The sequence below is a fragment of the Acomys russatus genome, chromosome X, assembly GCF_903995435.1.
Source record: "Acomys russatus chromosome X, mAcoRus1.1, whole genome shotgun sequence".
In the NCBI taxonomy this organism is placed as follows: Eukaryota; Metazoa; Chordata; class Mammalia; order Rodentia; family Muridae; genus Acomys; species Acomys russatus.
In genome coordinates, this window is record NC_067169.1 from 46,945,758 (window position 1) to 46,968,059 (window position 22,302).

Genomic DNA, 22,302 nt, shown 5'->3' on the forward strand with positions numbered 1-22,302 from the left:
AAAATTGAAAAATAACATGTAGGCAGTTCCATGTATTTCTCTGAACATTTGTTATTGAATGTTTAAAATGTGTCAAAAACTGGGCAACCTCTTAGATGGATGAGGCCTTGAATATATCACGGCATTGTAGGGGGAATTACATTTAGTTTTCTAGAGAGTAGATAATGTTCCAAAAGTAGAAGAATCTAGGACTGTCCGAATAGTCATGGTCATTGTTCTTTATTTCTCTCTTCACATTTGATGAAACATGGTAATGAGTGCTCTGCTTTTCCTTTTTAAGATTTAACATTTTAGATCAGGTTGGACAGTGTGCAATATCTTAGTGGACCTCAAATAATCCAACTGAGTTAGCTACCTGTCCAACTGGTTAGTCTTTCTATCAGACTTTTCCTAACCTCAGGATGGAGTACTGCTCCAGAGTACTTGCCTGCACACTTTTTCCCCATGTAGCTTTGATGGTTATCCTTGCCTTGTGTGGATCTTAGTATATTGAGGCCCTACATGTATTCATTTTCCAAGTTCATGGTTGTGTGTGTGTGTGTGTGTGTGTGTGTGTGTACCGTTTTACTTTGAGTAAGTAAGTTTGATTTCCTAAGTTCCTGTTCAGGTCGGCTGCCATAAGGTGTAGTGTGGTTCTCTGATTCTCTGGTTCTTGTGTTTTTAATGGATGGGGGTGGGCTTTGGATTGAGTGATGTGGTTAGTCCTACTTCTCTTCTTGGTCAGCAGTTTATATCATCATCATCATCATCACATGCTCATCAGCATATTTTGCGGACATCTAAGGGATAAGTGGAATCTAGAGTTCATACTGGCTAGGAAGAGATACTGATTGATGCTAAATTGACTGATAATAAATTTTACTCATGTTTCTTTGTCTTTTACTTACTTATATCTTCACTTCTACATAAGTATTTCTTAATTTTTTGTTTAGATTTTCTATTGCATTGTTAGGTTTTATTTTGTTCCATATGTTTTTATACATAACCTCTGATTCCATTTATTAGCTCTCTTATGTGCATACCATATGAACTCCTTTTTTTCTCTTTGTTGCATTGCCATCATTAGTTATCTTTAAACTGTAATTATCCTAACAATATCCCACCTTCCTTTTTTATTTAAGTTGCCTGTTTTTTTCTCTGTTGCCCTAACAAGAATCTCTTTTCTTATTCCTCTTCTTTTTCTTTCATTCTCACCTTATTAAATTAATATTTTAATGTGTGATATAGTATCCATGTTTCTTTATTACACAAAAGTTATTGGAGTTGAAAGGATAACTATATTGATTATTACTATATAGCATAGTATACATATCTATCAATTAATCTTGCTTCCACAATTAGTATTCTGCTCTCAGAGTGGTACTGGAGACTGTGACAAGTTCTAGGTACAGGTGGAACAAGGACCTCCCTATTGAACTATACCCCCAGTTCAGAGGGAAGGTCTAATGTCTCAATCATAAAGTAGGCTAGTCCAACTTAATATTGCAAATAATTATAATTAACATTTATTTAATAAAGTCACATATTTTAAAAATACTGACCGAGGATATAATCCCTGTGTGCAGTTATTAATGTAGAAACACACACACACACACATACACGGGCTCATAACATGAATCCTTTGAAAACCGCTACTTCCACAGTAATGGATTCCAATGAGACTGAATTAGATAAAATTTGTGTTAAAAATATTCAAAATGTAGTAAGAATGTTTAACAAAATCAGAGATAACAAGAGTAAACTCCTAAGTTAATTCAAGGCCATTAAAAAACCTAAATGAAATAAGAAACTCAACACTAGATATTTGAAAGAGAAATTCAACAGAGATAGAAATGCTTGGAAAAATTAAAATGTTATAAATAAAAACCTCAGTAACAAAATAAGCTTCTCAGTGGAAAGCCTCATCAATAGACTTGGTAAAATGCAAGAAGATCAAGTCTTGAAGCCAAGGATGATGAATGTGAACATCTATGCAACAGCAATGATAAAAAATAACTACAAACAAAAGAGAAGATCTATGGGACGATATTAAAAGAATGAACTTTTGAAGCATGAAAAAGAAGGGAAGAATTTCAATCTAATAGTTTAGATAATGTATTTAATACAGTAGAAAATCATAAGAATCTAATAATAGAGATGGCCATCCAGATCCAGGAGGCATTTTGAACATAAGCAGATAAGACTCAGAAACATTCTCCTTAAAATAGAATTTAGTTAAACACTAAGCATACACAACATAAAAAAAAATATTGTAAACTGCAAAAGAGAACCAGCAAGCCACATATAGCTAAGCCCATTTGAATAACAGCAGGTTATTAAAAAGTATTTCTAAAATCTGAGAAGGTGTGAAAAAATGTACTTCAAGTTTTCTGAAGGATATTAACTGCCAAATCAGATTACTGTATCCAGTAAAACCATCTTTCACAAATGGACATAGGAAAACTTTCCATGATGAATACAAACTAAAGGAATTTATAACCACTAAGCATATGCACTGAATATTGGTGAACCCAGTTTCAAATACTACTGTATATAAAGGCATGTATTGATTTCAACCCCAAATAGAGCTTGATTTCAGTACCCCTAACTCTCACCAACAGAGGCCATCCAGACAAAAAAATCAAATTAGTATCATCAGAGTTCAATGACAGAATAGATGAAATTACTTAACAGGCAATTCCACCCCAAAACTAGAGAATATACATTGTTCTTAGTAGTGGATGGAACTATTTCTAAAACAGAGCACATTTCAGGAGGACGAATTAATAGCAAATACAGAACAATCAAAATAATTTCTTATAATCTATCCATTCATAATACAATAACATTAGAAATCAATATACATAAGCCTCAATGTCACCCCACCATAAACCCTTCAAGATACAACAATGATTGGTCTGACAAAATAAGTCCACTGATAGAATAATGGTACTATTAAAGTAGCAAAAAACCTCTGGCTTAGACTTAGAGAACCCAATAGGACTTTGAAAAAATGAACATAGTATTAAAATGACATAGCTATGCCTATAAATCAGAGCATCTCTCAACCCTCATAGAAGAGCCTTCTCCTTGAAGTAGATGGCGATTATCACAGAGACTTCCAACTAGTTAATATGTTGAGAACAAGATACTGTGGCGTGTTTAGCCCAATATCAGACATTAATATTCGCACCCCTAAGCTTAGGGGTTTTTATGGAAGAGGGGTTAGAAAGATTGTTAAAGCCAGAGGTGGTGGATAACATCAAGGAAACAGTGTTTTCCAGACACTACAAGACAAATGCACATATGAACTCACAATGATTGGAACAACATAAGACCTGCACCTATTCTAGCCAGATAAAATCCCCACATAGAGGGCAGGAATGCAATTGCTCCACTAGCTAACAAGCTATTATATATCATTTCATGAGTGCTGGAAGAGGGAGAATCACCCATGGTAGACTGACTGAACATGAGAACAGGCCCCAATCCCAAGACTACCTGGACAATACAAACTAGACTTGATAAGTGAAGAAGGAGGATAATCTCAAAAGTTGGGATGGAAGGGTTGAGAGCATAGTCAGGAGGTGAGTGGGGGGTGGGTGTGTTCAAAAGTCATAGAAACTATAGGCAGTATACAAACTTCTGTGTAGTGAGTAATTATTATATTATCAAGGAAATGAGAGGCTAAAAAAAAGATTCTATGAACAAGTGAAAATGAAAATCAATCACATCCTGTAGGCTACCATGAATGCAGATCTAAGAAGTTTAAGTTGTAAGTGCCAGTATTAAAGAAATTGAGATCTCAAATAATCATGCAATTAAGGTCCTAAAAAATTAAAAAAAAAAAAAAAAAAAACAAGAACCGGTCAAATCCAAATCAGTAGGTGGAAAGAAATAATGATCTGGGCCAACATATATTACAGGGTAGCCATAATACAAATCACAGACCCAAATAAACTAAGTAACAAGGAGGGCCCAAGGGAGGCCTTCCCTGAATCTCACTCAGATGGGGAAATAGAATAGACAGTGGAAGTGGATGTAGAGAGGGAACTGGGTAGGAGAGGGTGTAGGGGCAGGAAAGGAGGGGGTATCAGATGTGAGGAGAGTGTGGAGGGAAGGTTTGAAGGCCTAGAGAGAAAAAAGAAACTGAAGGATGGGGTGGGAGAGCATCACTGAGACAAGCTGAAGACCTATGACAGTGTAGGCTACAGGGAGGATATGGGGAATGTCTCTAAGCTGAGCCTCCTAGCAGTGGGGACACGAGACTGAGGAGGCTACCTTCTAGCCAGGCAGGACCTATAGTAGTGGGAGGGGACCACCAATCCACCTACAAAACCTTCTAACAAAAATTTACCCTGCCTACAAGTTGTGCAGAGATAAAGATGGTATAGAGACTGAGGGAATGACCAACAAATGCCTGGCTCAAGCCGAGAACCATCCACGGGAGAGAGACAACCCCTGACACCATTAACCATACTCTGCTATGTTTACAGATAGGAGCCTACCTTAACCATTCTTTGAGAGGGCCAACCCAGCAACTGATCAAATCAGATGCTGAGACTCACAGCCAAGTGTTAGGCGGATCTCAGATTGTCCTGTGAAAGATAGTAAAGGAGCCACAGGAGACAGGGATGTTGCAAGAAGACCAACACAGTCAACTAACCTCGACCCGTGGGTACTTACAGATACTGAAGCACCAAGCAAAGAGCATGCATGGACTAGACCTAGGCCCCCTACACATATGTAACAAATGGGCAGTTTGGTCTTCACGTGGGTCCCCTAGTAAGTTGAACAGATGTTGTTTATGACATGGACTCTGTTGCCTGCTTTCGATTACTTCACTCTAACCTGTCTGCCTTGCCTAGCCTCTGTGGACAAGGAGGACTTCAGTCCTGATGTTACTTGATGTGCTGGGATGGGTTGGGAGGCTCCCCTTTTCTAAGAACAAGGGGAAGGGAGATAGGAGAAGAAGGTGGGAGGGAGGGACCAGGAGGAGAGGAAGGAGAAGTCATGATAGGGATGTAAAGTAAATATATCAATTTTTTAAAGTTCTAGACTTAAATTAACGAGATAAAAATATAAAGCAATCAAGTAAGCACTAAGTTAATTCTTTGAAAAGATAAACTAATCAAAAGAATGAAAAAAGTCAACAAAATAATCAATGAAAGACAGTACAACAAATACCAGTGAAATTCAGAAGGTCATAAAATATACTTTGAAAATATATAACTTAAGCCCTGTGCAGGGGTGCACACCTGTAATCCCAGCACTTGAAGAGACAGAGGCAGAGACAGGCCTTTGTGAGTTCGAGGACAGCCTTGTCTACAAAGTGAGTCCAGGATAGCCAAGGCAACACAGAGAAACCCTGTTGGAAAGCCTAAAAACAATTAGTAAATTTACAAATTCTCATTACCTACAATTAAACCAACAACTAGCAGTAATATTCAAGCAAGTGTGTGCGTGTGTGTGTGTTTGTGTGTGTGTGTGTGTGTTTATATGCTCAGGCACATAAAAATAGAAAGGGGAGGATACTACAATACTCTTTGCAAACACCAGTATTATACTGATACCTAAAAAAGATAAATACATTCACTTGACATATAGATTGAAAATATTCTCAACTAGATTCTTGTAATCAGAAGTAAAGAACAATTTTAAAATGTCATGAGTGCAGAGAATGAGTAACTATGAAGTGAGCAACTCTAAAAGGGATGTCTGCATCTCACCTCTCCCCTCATTACTCAGAGAACATTATGTAATAGAGGACAGAAAGGTTTCTAAGAATTACTCAAATCAATCTACATATTGAGTGCATTTCCTCTCAAACTTCCAATGAAATTACTTGCATAACTAGGAAAAACAACTCTAAAATTAATATAAAAGCATAAATGACCCACACTAGCCAAAAGAATCCTGAGAAAACCAGCAATGCTAAAGGGATCTTCTTTCATGTTATACTAGAGAACCATAGTAACAAAACGTGAAGGGTTTCAACACAACAAAATCGATGGAATGGAATGGATGACTCAAATATAAATCCATTTATCTGCAGGTACATGATTTTTGACAAAGATGCCAAAAGCATATACTGATGCCAAAAACATGTACTGATGAAAAGACAACCTCTTCAACAAATAGTACTGGGACACTGGATATACACATATAGATGAGGAAACTAGATCCTTATCTTTCCACCCCATACAAAATAATTTCAGGTGAATCAAAGATCTTAGTTTAAAGCCTGAAATTCTGAAAGTATGAGGGGAAAGTTGTTGAATATATAGGAATAGACAAGAACTTTCTGAAAAAGATTGCAAACGCTCAGGAAGCAAAACCAAGAATTGATGAATTGTAGTGAATTAACACTACAAAACTGCACATCACTGAAAGCAATGTAGGCAAGAGGCAGCCTGATATGATGACCAGGTTTTACTTTCTACTTTTTACCTAATCTTGGACTCATTGAATATCCATTTATGATTTCCTTAGGCCTACCTCTGTCTGTATGGCACATTTTACAAAGCTTCACAGTCTGGAATGCTAGGACAAAGGTGGAAGGCTTTGTCGATAGGACTCTGTTTTTCCCATGGTTGCAAGATTATAAATGTTTCCTCATACTGGATATTTTCTCAAGCATAAAAAATACTTATTAAAGAATTAAATTATGATGTACTATACTGTCATTTTATAATTTTTGAAGGATTATTCCTTCAATACCCTCTATAAATTATATAGTTATAATTTAAATAATGTGTCTTATAAGTCTTGTACTTGATGTTGTTATTTAGGTGAAATATATAAAATTTCAAGAAATAGACTTGTTTGCTTCTAAGTAATATATAGTGTTTGTCAACAAAAATCATTTTTCACCTCTGCTATTTTATATTAACTAAATTTTATAGTACTGAGATTTACCATTAAATAGGAAAGATCATGCAAAGCTTTTGTTAAAGTCTCCCACCTAGACTTGGAAGCTGTTACTCTGGCCCTGGTGTGGTGGCACAGGCCTTTAATTCCAGTACTTGGGAGGCAGAGGCAAGTGGATCTCTGTGAGTTCCAGGCCAGCCTGACCTACAAAACAAGTCCAGGAAAGCCTGGACTACAAGAGAAACCTTGTCTTAAAAAAACCAAAAATAAAAGAAAGCTCATACTCTGAAACTATGTGTAACCAGTATCATATTAGTAATTTTTAAATGATGCATAAAAAAGAGATGCTTTATTTAAAAAACATTTGAAAAATATCTGCCGTTTATATTTTGCCAATGTGTTATTCCTTTACTTTATGAATGGTGCACATATTTAAAATTGTCAGAAAGTATTTTCTCTTTATTATCTCTCCATCACTAGAATACTTGATTATTTATACTTTTACTGAACATTATAAGATTGACATTTTTGTTTGGATTATTGGTATGGAAGATTATACCCATGTCCTCAAGCAATACTAATATCTAAGCAGGTATTTGATGATAGCTATAATCTGAGCCTCCTCTAATATTAAAATCATAATTATTTATATTTTAATAAGAAATGCACAGTATGTGTATGTATTCATCAAAGTGTAAAATATGAACTGCATTTAACGATATAAACATGTTTTATTTCCCATGAACATTCAAAGAAAATGTGCCTATAAAAATGATCTCTATTGTTTTTATTTCTTGTTCTTTACCGATATTTATAAAATGATGAATTAAGTTGTCTCATCAACATCCACAGTGAAAGTGTGAAAAGTGACAACAAATGGAAAAATTCTTCCAGAATTTTTACTTCCATCCCACCTTGTCCTTTTTGGACATAATAGAAGTTATGAGAAAGATTCCATGGAACTTAACATTTAACCACAAATATCAAAAAACCAATACATACTACAGCATCTTAATTTTATATCTTTTTATTTATATGCATTTCCTATATCATACTTAATGGAAATGTGAAATGACATGTTGATTTAAGAAAAACATGGATAATAACATCCTTTTAACTATGTGAGAAGGTTTAAAGTGAATATAGATATTTTAATTTTACTTTAAAATTAACTTTCTCATGCTCTGTTGAAAAATAGTTGTTAATGTCTATCATAAAGATATTATAGATTGTTGGTTTGACTTTTATGTAAGTCTCAGAGAGAATAGCATTTTTTTCTTCAATAGTAACCCTGTATTAAAATGTTTATACTTGTAGTATTGTTATAGTTTGGATGTGAAATGTCATTTAGTGTACATAGGGGAGGGGAATAGGGTGAAAGTAGGAGGGAAGGAGGAACAGATGGATACAAGTTAGGGGAAAACAATTTAGATATAATCTGAACAAATTAATTATATATAAGATATATATAATATTATATATATATATATGTATATATATATATATATATATATATATATATATATATATATATATATATATATATATATATATATATATATATACAAGTTTGGTTGTCATCCTGTGGCACTATCAAGTGGACAACCTCTAGAATGTAAAAAGAAGTTTAGGGGCATGCCACAGAACAGAGTAATGGGATCCAGGTCTCGCCCCTTTCTGCTTCTTGCCCACCCACTCTGCTCCAGGCCATGAAGTCCTGTCTTATTACTACAGGCCAAAAATAAGGAGGCACATTCACTGAGGCAGGGACATCTGAAACTATGAGCTAAAGAATGTTTCCGTGTGTGTGTGTGTGTGTGTGTGTGTGTGTGTGTGTGTGTGTTGTATATGCTGGACTGTGTCTGTGTGCAATATAGAGATAGGCTTTGAGTGTTTCCTCAGCCACTCTCTTGTTTTTGAGACAGGTCTCTTGTGAACCTGGAGCTTACTGGTTCAACTAAGGCTGGCCAACATATTGTTATGCCCAGCTTTTATATGGATGTTTGTGATATAAACTCAAGTCCTTATGCTTGCACAGTAGGCACTTTACTAAGCTTTCTTCCTAGCTCCCTGATTCCTACTTTTGATTTTGTCAGGAATTTTCTCATAGTGATTAACAAACATGTTTGAAGAATATTCTATCACAGGATTAGGAAGATTTCTAGAAAACAGTAACTAAAATACCATACCAGAATGTTTAATATATATCTCTCTCAGGCTCCATATATTTCAGTTTGGTAATAATATGAGGAAACTTGCCAGGAAACACGTAGAATATAGTGAAAATGAAGTTCATTTAAAAAAATGTATTCAGGTTTTATAAAAGTAAAACATTCATTGCATAAATATTCAAAACTATAATAATGCAGAAAACAGTAAATAATAAATCAGAACCAGTTCCTTAATGCCTGATAATATTATCATTTTTGTGAAATTCTCTTCTTTCAATATTGCTTTATATTAATTGCTTACACTAATAAAATTATATAGTGTTTTCCATTAAATGCTTAGCTTGAAATAACTCATGTTATTTGAATTTGAAAATATTTTGATGCCTTCAAAATAACCAGCTTAGTGTTTTTATGGAAAATTATAGCTATACCATAAATTTGTTAATAACTTCAATATTCTCATACATTTATGTCACTAATATGTTTATTTGCTGTTATAAATAAAACTTTGACAAGTTTTTGGCATTAGATGGGCATAGTGCCACATGGCTATAATTTCTGCACTGGGAGGAAGAGACCTGTGTATCTCTGCAACTTTGAGGACAGTTTTATCAAGACAGCACATTTTAAACCAGCCAGAGCTGCATAGTTAGCTGCATATTTAAAGATACATAGCCAAACATTTGTTTTGTGCATTAATCCTTGAATTTTGAACTTTTAGTAGTTTCACAGGAATGGGTTTAACTTCTTTATGTCTTTCACTTAATTGCTTTCAAAAATTACACACACACACACACACACACACACACACACACTTTCTAAAAAACCAAATGTTTTTCAAATTCTGAATAACCATTTATACTCTATCTTCTGAATTGCTTGTGCTGTTTACTTATTTTTACTGATATAACCTATAATAATTATTTTGGAACTAAAAATCACAGAAAGAAAATTGCAGTCCAGAGAACCACAAGTGTACTCATTAAAGAGGCAATGAGAAAAAGCCATATCAGAAACACATCCAAAGATATTTTGGGAGATGCTGTGTCAAATAAATACATAAACAAAGTGGCTAGAGATATAGAGTATTTGCTTACTACCAATCCCTACATTTAATGCCCAGGACAGGAAAAAAGGAGAAAAGTGGATTCTTAAATTCAACTCTACAATTCCCAAGGGTATAATTTACCAACATATCCATCTGATTAGACTGCACATTAAAGTTAAGAAGCACTTATCTAAGCAGTGAGTAAGTAGTCTGGGAAGAAATAACATGACCAAAAATAGGGAAATAAGACTAACAAGATACATTAAGGATGTTAAAAAAAGACCAGGTTTGTACGTATGTCAGAAATCTTTATTAACAAGAGATTTTGGGGGCTTCAAACTATAAAAGCTGAGATTTTTGGGGCCTTCAAACTATAAAAGCTTAGCTTTCATCCAATCTTTCTCAATTATATTCCATAGATTTGATGTATTAAACTAAGATTCAGAGCATACTAATATATATATATGAAATTGGAATATATGTATGAATATATATATGAAAAATGGAAGCCTAGATGTAAGATTGGAAGCTATAGGGGTGAATTATATCTCTTGAAAATAGAAATTAGAAATGAGAGACCAAAATCATTCTGGCATACAAGAATAAAACTCAGAGAGGAACTGTGCAAAATGTTAACCATCTGCTGAGCCTACTAGGCTCCACCAGACAGATCCAAATCTATGGCTTCACAGTTAGCCCTGGATGATCTTGGTGAATCCAAAAGTAAAATGAACAAACATGAGCATGAAATATTTGTGAGGAGCAGAGAAGTTAGACAGAGGTGATAGGGAAGGTAAGAATTTAGAGTGGTCAGTGTGCAAGGCATATATATGTAAATTTGTAAAAATTATTGTATTCTTGTATTATGCCCTCTACAGGCATCTATATGCACAAAGACACATTTACTCACCCTCCAAACATGCACACATAATTTTAAATACACTCACACACATGCATGCATGTGTGCACACATAAATAAGTAAATAAAAGCACAATTTAAAACATGAGTAGAAGGAGAAGAATTCATAAAGGTGACTGAAAAGAAATCAACTAGACACCTGGCTCCCAGCCTGCTGGGTTGTGACAGGCACAGCTGTAGGTCCCTGCCTCATCCACTGCCTCCTTAGCCACCTCAATCTCCCATGCCTGCTAGCAGGCCACAGTTCTCTGATTTGCAATTCCTGTGCTCAAAGCTCTGTGGCTCCAGTGTTCTGGGGTCCCTGCTCCTGCAAGATGGTGCTAAAGTCCAGTGAAGATGATGGTAAGAGCAGCATGTGCACTGCACTCTGGGACCAGTACCTGGAGCACTTGCAACACAAGTGCATCCAACATGAGACTGCATTGAATCAGTTGAAGTTGCCACTGAGGACATGTACACTAATGAGTCTACCGCTCCAGCTAGCCCTGCCCATGCTAAAGGTCAGGAGACAAGGAAAGTTACTGTCATACCATTTGAGAGGATCACAGAAGAGACCATGGGAATCATTTTGAAGCTGAATGAAAAACAGTCATGTACAGTAGCCAGAGTTCTCCGTGGTGGTATGATTCATAGACAAGGTTCCCTTCATGTGGGGCATGAGATCCTAGAAATCAGTGGTATAAATGTGACTCAGTAGACCAGCTGCAGAAGGCAATGACAGAAACCAAAGGAATGATCTCATTAAAAGTAATTCCTAATCAGCAGAGTCATCGGCCTCCACTACAGATGTTCATGAAAGCAGTTTGACTATGACCCCCAAAATGACAATCTTATCCCTCGCAAGGAGGAAGGACTGAAATTTCTTACTGGAGACATTATCCAGATCATCAACAAAAGTGACAGTAGCTGGTGGCAGGGGCAAGTGGCAGGCTTCTCAGAAGACTCTGCAGGATTGATTCCTTCTCTTGAGCTGCAGGAACTCTAAGTGAAGGTGCAAGTTGCAGTCCCTTTGGGAAGAAGCAGAAGTATAAAGACAAGAATCTAGCTAAGTATAATTCAGTTTTTGACTAGTTGGATGCTGTTTTCCTATTAGGAAATTGTTCACCTCCCTGTGTCCAAGAGGAAGACCCTGGTGTTAATTGGAGCCAGTGGTGTGGGTTGCAGCCATATTAAGAATGTCCTGCTCAGTCAGAATGCAGAGAAGTTTGTGTACCCTGCCCTATATACAACATGGGCCGCAAAGGAAGAGTGAAGGATATGGGAAGGAGTACCACTTCATCTTAACAAACGAGACGACAAGGAACATTTCTGCCAGTGAGTTCTTAGAGTTTGGCAGCTATCAAGGCAACATGTTTGGCACAAAATTTGAAACAATGTACCAGATACATAAGCAGGCCAAGATTGCCATCTTTGACATTGAACCCCAGACCCTGTAGATTATTCAGACAACTGAGCTTTCACCTTTCTTGTATTCATCATACCTACTAACCAGAGTACACAGACTGAATCCCTGCAGCAGCTGCAAAAGGACTCTGAGGCCATCCGTAGTCATTATGCTCGTTACTTTGACCTCTCTTTGATGAATAATAGTGTTGAAGAAACTCTTAAGAAATTGCAAGAAGGCTTTGACCAGGCTTGCAGTTCTCCACAGTAGGTGCCTGCCTCCTGCATTTACTAAGCTTATTGAATTGGCCAGCCTGTTCCAGACCCTCCCAGCGTTTGGAATGACATCCACCTTGCTTAAACTAAAACGGTTGCTTCAAATTCTAGCTCTCTGCAACTGTCTTAAGTATATCAGTAGGATTCAAGTCTTCTCACTCAGGCTTCTAAAGGGCTGACAGAAGGATGCAAAAACAGCATCCATCATTCTGCTGCATACAAGAAACACACCTCAGCAATAAAGATAGGCATTACCTTAGAGTAAAGGGCTGGAAAAGATATTCCAAACAAACAGACACAGGAAGGAAGATGGAGTAGTCATTCTAGTATCTAATAAAACATAATTAAAACTAAATCTAACCAAAAGAGATGGGAAAGGACACTTTATACTCATCAAAGGAAAAATACACCAAAATGACATCTCAATACAGAACATCTATGCCCCAAATGGAAGAGCATCCACATTCATAAAAGAAACATTAGTAAAAGATTAAATCACCTCTCGAACACCACACATTAGTAGTGGGAGACTTCAACACTCCACTCTAACAGATAATCGAGAAAGAAACCAACTGGAGAAATAATGAAACTAATAGAGGTCATGAATCAAATTGATCTAATGGACATCTACAGAACATTTCACCCAAACACAAAAGAATATATTTTCTTCTCAGCACCTCATGGAATCTTGTCCAAAATTGATTATATACTTCGTCACAAAGCAAACCTCAACAGATACAAGAAGATTGAAATAATGCCTTGCATCTTATCATACTACCATGAATTAAAGCTAAAACTCAACATCAAAAACAACGGAAAGCCTACAAACTCATGGAAACTAAATAACTCCCTACTCAATGACCTCTGGGTCAGGGATGAAATAAAAAAGAAATTAAGTACTTCATATAATTCAATTAAAATGAAGGTACAACGTACTAAAACTTACAGGATACAATTAAAGCAGTACTACAAGGAAAGTTCATAGCACTGAAAACATTCATAAAGAAATTGGAGAGATTCCATACTAGCAACTTAACAGCACATCAGAAAGCTCTAGAACAAAAGGAAACAGACTCACCAAAAAGGAGTAGATAGCTGAAAAATCATCAAACTCAGGGCTGAAATCAGTAAATTAGAAACAATAAGAACAATTCAAAAAATCAACAAAATCAAGAGCTGATTCTTTGAGAAAATCAACAAGATAGACAAACCCTTAGCCCAACTAAATAAAAGGCAAAGGGAGAGAAATAAAATCCTCAAAATCAGAAATGAAAAGGGGAAATAATGAGAGACAGTGAGGAAATCTAAGAAATCATTAGGTCCTACTTCAAAAGCCTATATGCCACAAAATTTGAAAATCTAAATGAAATTGACAATTTTATTGATAGATAGCACTTACCAAAATTGAATCAAGATCAGGTAAACAAATTAAATAGCCCTATATATCCTGAGAAAATAGAAGCAGTCATCAAAAGTCTCCCAACTGAAAAAAAGCCCAGGGCCAGATGGATTCATCACAGATTCTACCAGACCTTTGAAGGAGAGCTAATAACAATATACTTCAAACTATTCCACAAAATAAACAGAAGGAACATTACCAAACTCATTTTATCATGTCACAGTCACCTTGATACCTAAAGCACACAAATGCCCTATGAAGAAAGAGAATTTCAGACCAATTTCCTTTATGAATATTGATGCCAAAATACTCAATAAAATACTCAGAAACCAAATCCAGCATCACATCAGAAATATCATCCACCGTGACCAACTAAACTTCATCCCAGGCATGCAGGGCTGGTTCAATATATGGAAATCGATCAATGTAACCCACCACATAAACAAAGTGAAAGGAAACAAAACACATGATCATCTCCTTAGATGATGAAAAATATTTGACAAAATCCAACACTCATTCATGTTAAAAGTCTTGGAGAGATTGGAATATAAGGCACATACATAAACATAAAAAGGGCAATGTACAGCAAGCCTATAGCCAACATAAAACTAAATGAAGATAAACCTAAATCAATTTCACTGAAATCAGGGACAAGACAAGGCTGTCCATTCTCTCTGTATCTCTTCAGTATAGTACTTGAAGTCCTAGCTAAAGCAATAAGACAGCTAAAGTAGATCAAAGGGATACAAATTGGAACAGAAAAAATCAAAAGTATCACTGTAGATGATATGATAATATACTTAAGTGACCCCAAATTTTCTACCAAGGAACTCCTACAACTAATAAACACCTTCAGCAAAGTGGCTGGATACAAAATCAACTAAAAAAATCAGGGAGCCCTCCTGTATAAAAAAGATAAACAGGCTGAGAATGAAATTAAGGAAACTACACCATTCACAATAGCCACAAATAATATAAAGCATCTTGGTGTAACTCTAAACAAGCAAATGAGACTTGTATGAAAAAAACCTCAAGTCTCTGAAGAAAGAAATTGAAGAAAATATCAGAAAATGGAAAGATGTCCCATGCTCATGGATCAGTATGATTAACATAGTAAAAATGGCCATCTTACCAAAAACAATCTACAGACTCAATGCAATTCCCACCAAACTTCCACACAATTCTTTACACATCTTGAAAGATCATTTCTCAACTTCTTATGGAAAAGCAAAAACCCAGAATAGTGAAAACAATCCTCTATAATAAAAAGTCTTCTAGATGTATCTCTATCCCTGATCTCAAAGTGTACTTGAGCAACAGTAATAAAAACTACATGCTACTCGCATAGAAGCAGACGGGTGGATCAATGGAATTGAATATAAGAAATAAGCCCACACACCTATGGACACCTGATTTTTGACAAAGAAGCCAAAACCACACAATGGAAAAAAGATAGTATCTTCAACAAATGGTGATAAACTGGATGTCTACATGTAGAAAAATGCAAATAGATCCATATTTATCACCCTGCACAAAATTACATTCCAAGTGGAATAAAGACATCAACATAAAACCGGACACAATAAGTCTGTTAGAAGAAAAATTGGGTAAGAGCCTTGAATTTATTAGCACAGGAGACAACTTCCTGAACAGAACACCAATATCTCAGGCTCTAAGGTCAACAATTAATAAATGGGACCTCATGAAACTGAAATCTTCTGTAAAGCAAATGACACTGTCTGTCAGTAGAACAAAATGACAGCCTACATACTGGGAAAATATCCTCCCCAAGCATACAGCTGTCAAAGGTATAATATTCAAAATATGTAACGAACTCAAAAAATTAAATACCACCAAACCAAATAATCCAATTGAAAAATGGGGTATGGAGCTAAACAGAGAATTCTCAGCAGGAATATTGAATGGTCAAAAACACCTAAACACATGCTCAGTATCCTTAGTCATCAGGAAAATGCAAATCAAAACAACTTTTGAGATTCTATCTCACATTTGTCAGAATGGCTAAGATCAAGAACTTAAGTGACAGCACATCCTGGCGAGGATGTAGAGAAAGGGGAACACTCCTCCATTCCTGGTGGGAGTGCAAACTTATACAACCACTTTGGAAATCAATCTGGTGCTTTCTTAGAAAATTGGGACTAGTGCTACTGCAAGACCAAGGTATACCACTCCTGGGCATATATACCTGAAAGAAGCTACACCATAGAACAAGGACATTTGCTCAACTGTGTTCATAGCAGCATTATTCGAAATAGCCAGAATGTGGAAACAACCTAGATGTCACTCAACTGAGGTATGGATAAAGAAACTGTGGTACATTTGCACAATGGAATACTACACAGCTATTAAATACAAGGAAGTCTTGAAATTTGCAGGCAAATAGATCATCCTGAGTGAGGTAACCTAGACTCAGAAAGACATGAATAGTATATACTCACTTATAAGCAGATACTAGCCACATAATACAGGATAACCACAGCACAATACACAGACCTAAAGAAACTAAATAACAAGGAGGACCCTAGGGAGGATGCTTAATTCTCATTCAGAAGGACAACTAGAATAGACTCCAGAAGTAGTTAAAGAGAAGGAACAGGACAGGAGCCTAATATAGAGGTCCGCTGAAAGACTCCACCCAGAGGTGGAGCAAAAGCAGATGCTGAGACTCACAACCAAACCTTGTGGTGGAACACAAGGAATATTATGGAAGAGTTGGAGGATAGAAGGACCTGGAGAGGACAGGAGCTCCACAAGGAGAACAACAGAGCCAGCAAATCTGGGTGGAGGGTGGGAGTGCTGCAGAGACTGATGCACCAACCAAGGGCCATGCATGGTGAGGACCTAGACCCTCTGCCCACATGTAGTAGATAGGCAGCACAGTCTCCTTGTGGGTCCCATAATATGGGGAATAGGGACTACTGACATGGATTCTGGCCCCCACACCTTGATCACTTCCCCCTGATGAAGCTGCCTTTCTAGTCCACAGAGGAAGAGTATGCAGTCAGTCCAGATCAGACTTGATAGGATGGGGTCAGATGATAGGGGAAGAAGGCTTCCCCTTTCTGAGGACTATGAGAGAGGGAGGGTGGGACATGGAGGAGATGAGGAGCGGGCTACAGTCAGAGTGTAAAGTGAATACATTTTTAGAAAAGAACCAAAAAAAAAAAAAAAAAAAAAGAAAGAAAGAAAAGAAAAAGAAAGAAAGAAAGAAATCGACAAAGTAAAATGGGAACTTGGATAGCTACTTCCACAGCTGTTGCTACAAGGAGGTGCCCATTAAAGAAGATAAGTAAGATGATATCTAATGGTGATTATCCCACATGGAAGTTAGAAGATCATTTTTTATTTTTTGCATGGCTGTTATTAGATAAATTATGGAAAGGAAAACCAGATCACATCCACTTGAAAGATGAAGAATAAGTAAGAATTGAAAACTATTATACTCTCTAGAAACATGAATATAAATGGAAAAGAGTAATAGATGTAGTATTTAAGTATGCTTAAAGGATTTCCCCATTTTGGTCTCAACTATGTTGTTAAAAATGTTCCTTTAAAAAAATGTTCCTTTTTTCTTGCTGGCTTCCCAATCCTTTTTTTTTTCTTTCATTTTTATAACTACATTAACACAGTGTCTCTTGGGATAAACTTATTTGATCTGTATCTGTTTATTGCAAAGCAAATTCCTATGCTGATTTTCGTCTCCTTTCCCCAAGCAGATAGTGTCTATTGTGGTTTGAATAGGAATGGTCCCCATAGACTTACATGTTTGAATCCTTGGCCTATGGGGAGTGGCCTTATTAGGAAGTGTGGCCTTGTTGTAGGAAGTGTGTCACTGTGGAAGTGGGCTTTGAGGTATCCTTATGCTCAAGCTATGCCCATTGTGACACACAGTCTCCTTCTGGTGCATACTTATCAAGATGTAGAACTCTTGGCTCCTCTAGCACCATGTCTACTTGCATGTTGCCATAATTACTGCCAGGATGATAATGGACTATACCTCTCAAACTGTAAGCCAGCCCCAATTAAATGCTAGTCTTTGTAAGAGTTACCATGGTCAATGTGTGTCTTCCCAGAAGTAAAACTCTAAGATGGTGTCTATTCCCAGGGTTAGGAAACGAATGGTGAAAACATATCCAAGACTGATACAAAACCTGGTACCACTAAAGCTATGAGAACACTATGGTCATAGATTATACCATAGGCCTATAACATGTTTAACCATATAATGAACTGCAACATGTTATTTCCCATCATGATAATAGGTTTCTAATCATAGATCTAGAGGTCCAGTTGGTGGAGTTTCTCCTTTAGCAGTGTGTTTAACCATTGATAGGCCTAGTACTGAATCCAAGTCAAAGGTCTACACTTAGTTTCCTTTCCTGTACCCAAATTAATGGTATGCCTACACCCTTATGTGTGGAATTCAGGAAGTAACTACATGGACAGTGCAATTAAGTCATTCTTATCCACTGGGAGCTTTGTTAGTTACTTATGATGTTAAAAGAAAGTACCATGATCTCTCATTTTCTTGGCTTCGATTAATATATTTAAATGCATGAATCAATGTTGAACCTGATATTTATGTGTGAAAATGACTGAGGCAGTTCGTATTTTCCATTTGATCCACCAGTACCCAAACCTAATAATTTTTTTAAAGAGGAAGATAAGGTGGGGAGGAAAACCCAGTTAAGCTCTTGGAATAAATTTTTAAGAGAAAACATTCTTACAGGTATGGAATTAAGATCACATTTGAAGTAATAAATATTTTTTAATATTTGTTTATTATGTATACAATGTTCTACTCCTGCCATATTTGGTTTTATAAAATTATATAATTGTGCTTAACATCATCTCCAGTTTCAGCATTTTTTGAAAATGACATAATTTTGCTTTTATTGTGTCTGAATAAATCCCATGCCTGGCACAATTATCTGGGCTGTGAATCTCTGTCTAGACAGGTCAGAGGGCCTAGGAGAGACTCCAACACAATTATTCTGTTTAATGGATATAAGATTAAAATGACTCCTGATGGTTTTTTATATTCTTCTTTCATATATTACATCCTGACTCTTCTCCTAGCTCCTCTGCCCATTCACCCCTCCTCTGTTTCCCCTCAGAAATAGGCAGACCTCTCAAGGATATCAACCAAACATATAAAATTGAAATATGATTAGGCACCTCCCCTCATATTAAGGCCGGACAAGACCTACTGGGAGGAAAAGGGTCCCCAAAGCAAGCAAAAAGAAAATTAGAGACAACCCCTTCTCCCACTGTTAGGAGTTCCACAAGGAGACCAAGTTACACACCATAGCATATGTTCAAAGGAGCAAGGACAGACCCATGAAGGCACCCTGGTTGATAGTTTTATATATTATAGCTCTAACATGTGCATAGAATCTGGAATATGTTAGTCTATAATATTTTATAAATTAATGATTGACCATACTTATTCATAATTAATTCATTATACGTTTTCATTATTGGTCTGTGTAAGATCGATTACTTTTTAAAATCCTTTTAGTTAATTAATTAATTTAATGTATGTTGGTTTTTTGACTGCTTGTAAGTCTCTGTGAGAGTGTCAGATCCCCTAGAACAGGAGTAACAGACAGTTGTAAGCTTCCATGTTTGTGCTGGGAATGGAACTCAGGACCTCTGGAAGAGCCAGTGCTCTTAGCCACTGAACCACCTCTCCATCCCCACTTTTTTTTTTTTTTTACTTATTTGCTTTTCTATCTATTCTGTATTACCCAACCCCAGTTGACATATTTAAATTCTCATTTTAAGTATGGATTTTATTTTAAATTTATTCATTTATTATTTTTAAGTGTATATGTGTTTCACCTGCACGTATGTACATGTAATCTCCAAGGAAGCCAGGAGCAGGGGTTGGATCCTGTAGGACTGGAGTTAAAGATGGTTGTGAGCTGCCATGTCAGTGCTGGGTACTAAACCAGGGTCATATAGAAAAGAAATAAGTGTTCCTAGTTTCTGAGCCATCTCTTCATTCCTAAGTATGAATTATTATAAGATGGGTTTTCCTGTGTGTACATTTTAATTCATAATAAATGATACTGTAGAATAAACATTCCCTTTTTATTTGTTCTGTATATCTTATAATGTCTATTCTCTTGGACTATATATAGTTTGTTGTTTTCCTTGATGCCAAGTAAATTAGTCATCCGAAGTACTTGATTTTACTTTCCTACTCTCAACCACAGCTGAAAATAATAAGTGAGGAATTACATAAACAAAGACTTTAAATTGCAGGCCACTATTACCCACTTTTATGAGCAGTGTGGTGAAATATGCCATTCTATTCTGTTCCTCACAGTTGTGAATAACCCTTTTGTCTAATGTATCTATACCATATACAAATGCCACATGTTTGCCATGTTGTAGCTGTATAAAGCACAATATCAATTGTCATGGAATTGCAGTGCTTGGGGTTTTTTGGGGGGTTGGTTTTTGGTTTTGGTTTGGTTTGGTTTGGTTTGGTTTTTTGAGACAGGGTCTCTCTGTGTAGCCTTGACTGTCCTGGACTCGCTTTGTAGACCAGGCTGGCCTCAAACTCACAGTGATCCGTCTGCCTCTGCCTCCCAAGTGCTAGAATTAAAGTCGTGTGCCACCACTGCCCAGCTGCAGTGCTTGTTTTTAAATAACCCTCAATTTACTTAATATCTCCAAAACACAAGACTAATGATGCTGTGAATTAAGATATGCTAAATGTGCTTCCTATAAGTGAAAAAGTAATAGTTCTTGGTTTCACATAGTTCATGGTTTGCAGATGACCCTCAAGTGGCAAAAGTGTGCATGTTAAGTACTTAGATTAGATATTATCTATGGTTTTAGGAATGCATTGATGATCTTGGAACATACATCTTATGAATAAAAGGGGAAAGGCAATAATAAATAATACAGCCCATAAAATATATCTACTACATATCTGCATTGGTTTGAATGCATTAATAATAAATTCAGAGTCCTCAATAATGTGTTGATATTGCATTAAAAAAGAGAAAATGAAATAAAGGGAACTTGCCATGTCTGGTACTGTTTTTTCTGTTACTCTGTGCTTCTTATGGGGAATATTGTCAATCCAAGTAGTTTGGATACAGACACCATACACACACATACACACACACACACACACACACACACACACACACACCTTGCATATAATTGTATACTTTTAAGTAAATATAAAATAATATGATTCCTTGAGTCTTTATCAAACAACTCTGTGGTAATTTTTCCCATCCTATCCTGGCCTTCCTCCTCCTCCTCCTCCCCCTCTTCCTCCCCTTCCTCAATTATCCTTTCCCACTATTACATTTCCCACTTCATGTTATTTGTATCCTATTATTCCCCTTCCACCCCTCCACCCAACATGACTTCTTTATACTTTCTTGGTTTCTGTGGTTACTCCATTTTGTATACTCACACTTGAAGATTTGGAGCTAAGAACCACAGATGAGAGAGAACATGTGGTAGTTTTCGTTTTATTTTCTGGGTCAGGGTTACTTCACTCAATATAATCTTTTCTAGGTCCATCCATTTACTTGCGAATTTCATTATTGTAGTTTTTTTTTTACAAGTGAGCAATATTCCTTTGTGTATGTGTATCACATTTCCATTATCCATTTTCTGTTAAAGGGCATGTAGGTTGCTTTAATTTCCCAGCTATTGTGAATAGGGCAGCTATGAACATTGCTGAGCAAGTATCTGTTAGAGTAGGATGTTAATTCTATATGCATATACCAAATATTGGTATAGCTGTGTCAAATGGTGTATTTATTTTTAGCCTTTGAGAATTACCCACACTGATTTCCAGAGTAACTGCACTATTTGCATTCCTACCAATAGGGAATGAAGATTTCTCTTTTAGCACAACCTCTGCATCAGTGTTTTCTGAATAAGGTCAGGTAAAATCTCAAAGTTGTTTTAATTTGTATTTACATAATTGCTAAGTATGACAAGCAATTTTAAGGTATTTTGTACCAAAAGTTATATGTCTTCTATTGAGAACTCTCAGTTTAGATCCCTAGCCCACTTTTTAATTGGGTCATTTCTTCTTGATTCTTTGCTTTTGAGTTCTTTGTATATTCTGGATATTAATCCTGTGTCAGATGTATAGCTGGCAAACACCCCAGTACCACACACAAGAAACCTCCTTTCAAATGGTTGGTCAGAGTAGATCAAGTGACTCCCAAAACAGCAGAGCCCACTGATGTAG

The 22,302-nt window shown here is 36.3% G+C and overlaps 1 protein-coding gene and 1 pseudogene across 5 annotated transcripts in view; both read left to right on the plus strand.

Moving 5' to 3' along the window:
- The window catches only part of Zc3h12b (zinc finger CCCH-type containing 12B), a 200,487-nt gene that overhangs the window by 61,186 nt on the left and 116,999 nt on the right, over positions 1 to 22,302 (plus strand). The window lies entirely within an intron of this gene.
- Positions 11,071 to 12,665, plus strand: LOC127184600 (55 kDa erythrocyte membrane protein-like; annotated as a pseudogene).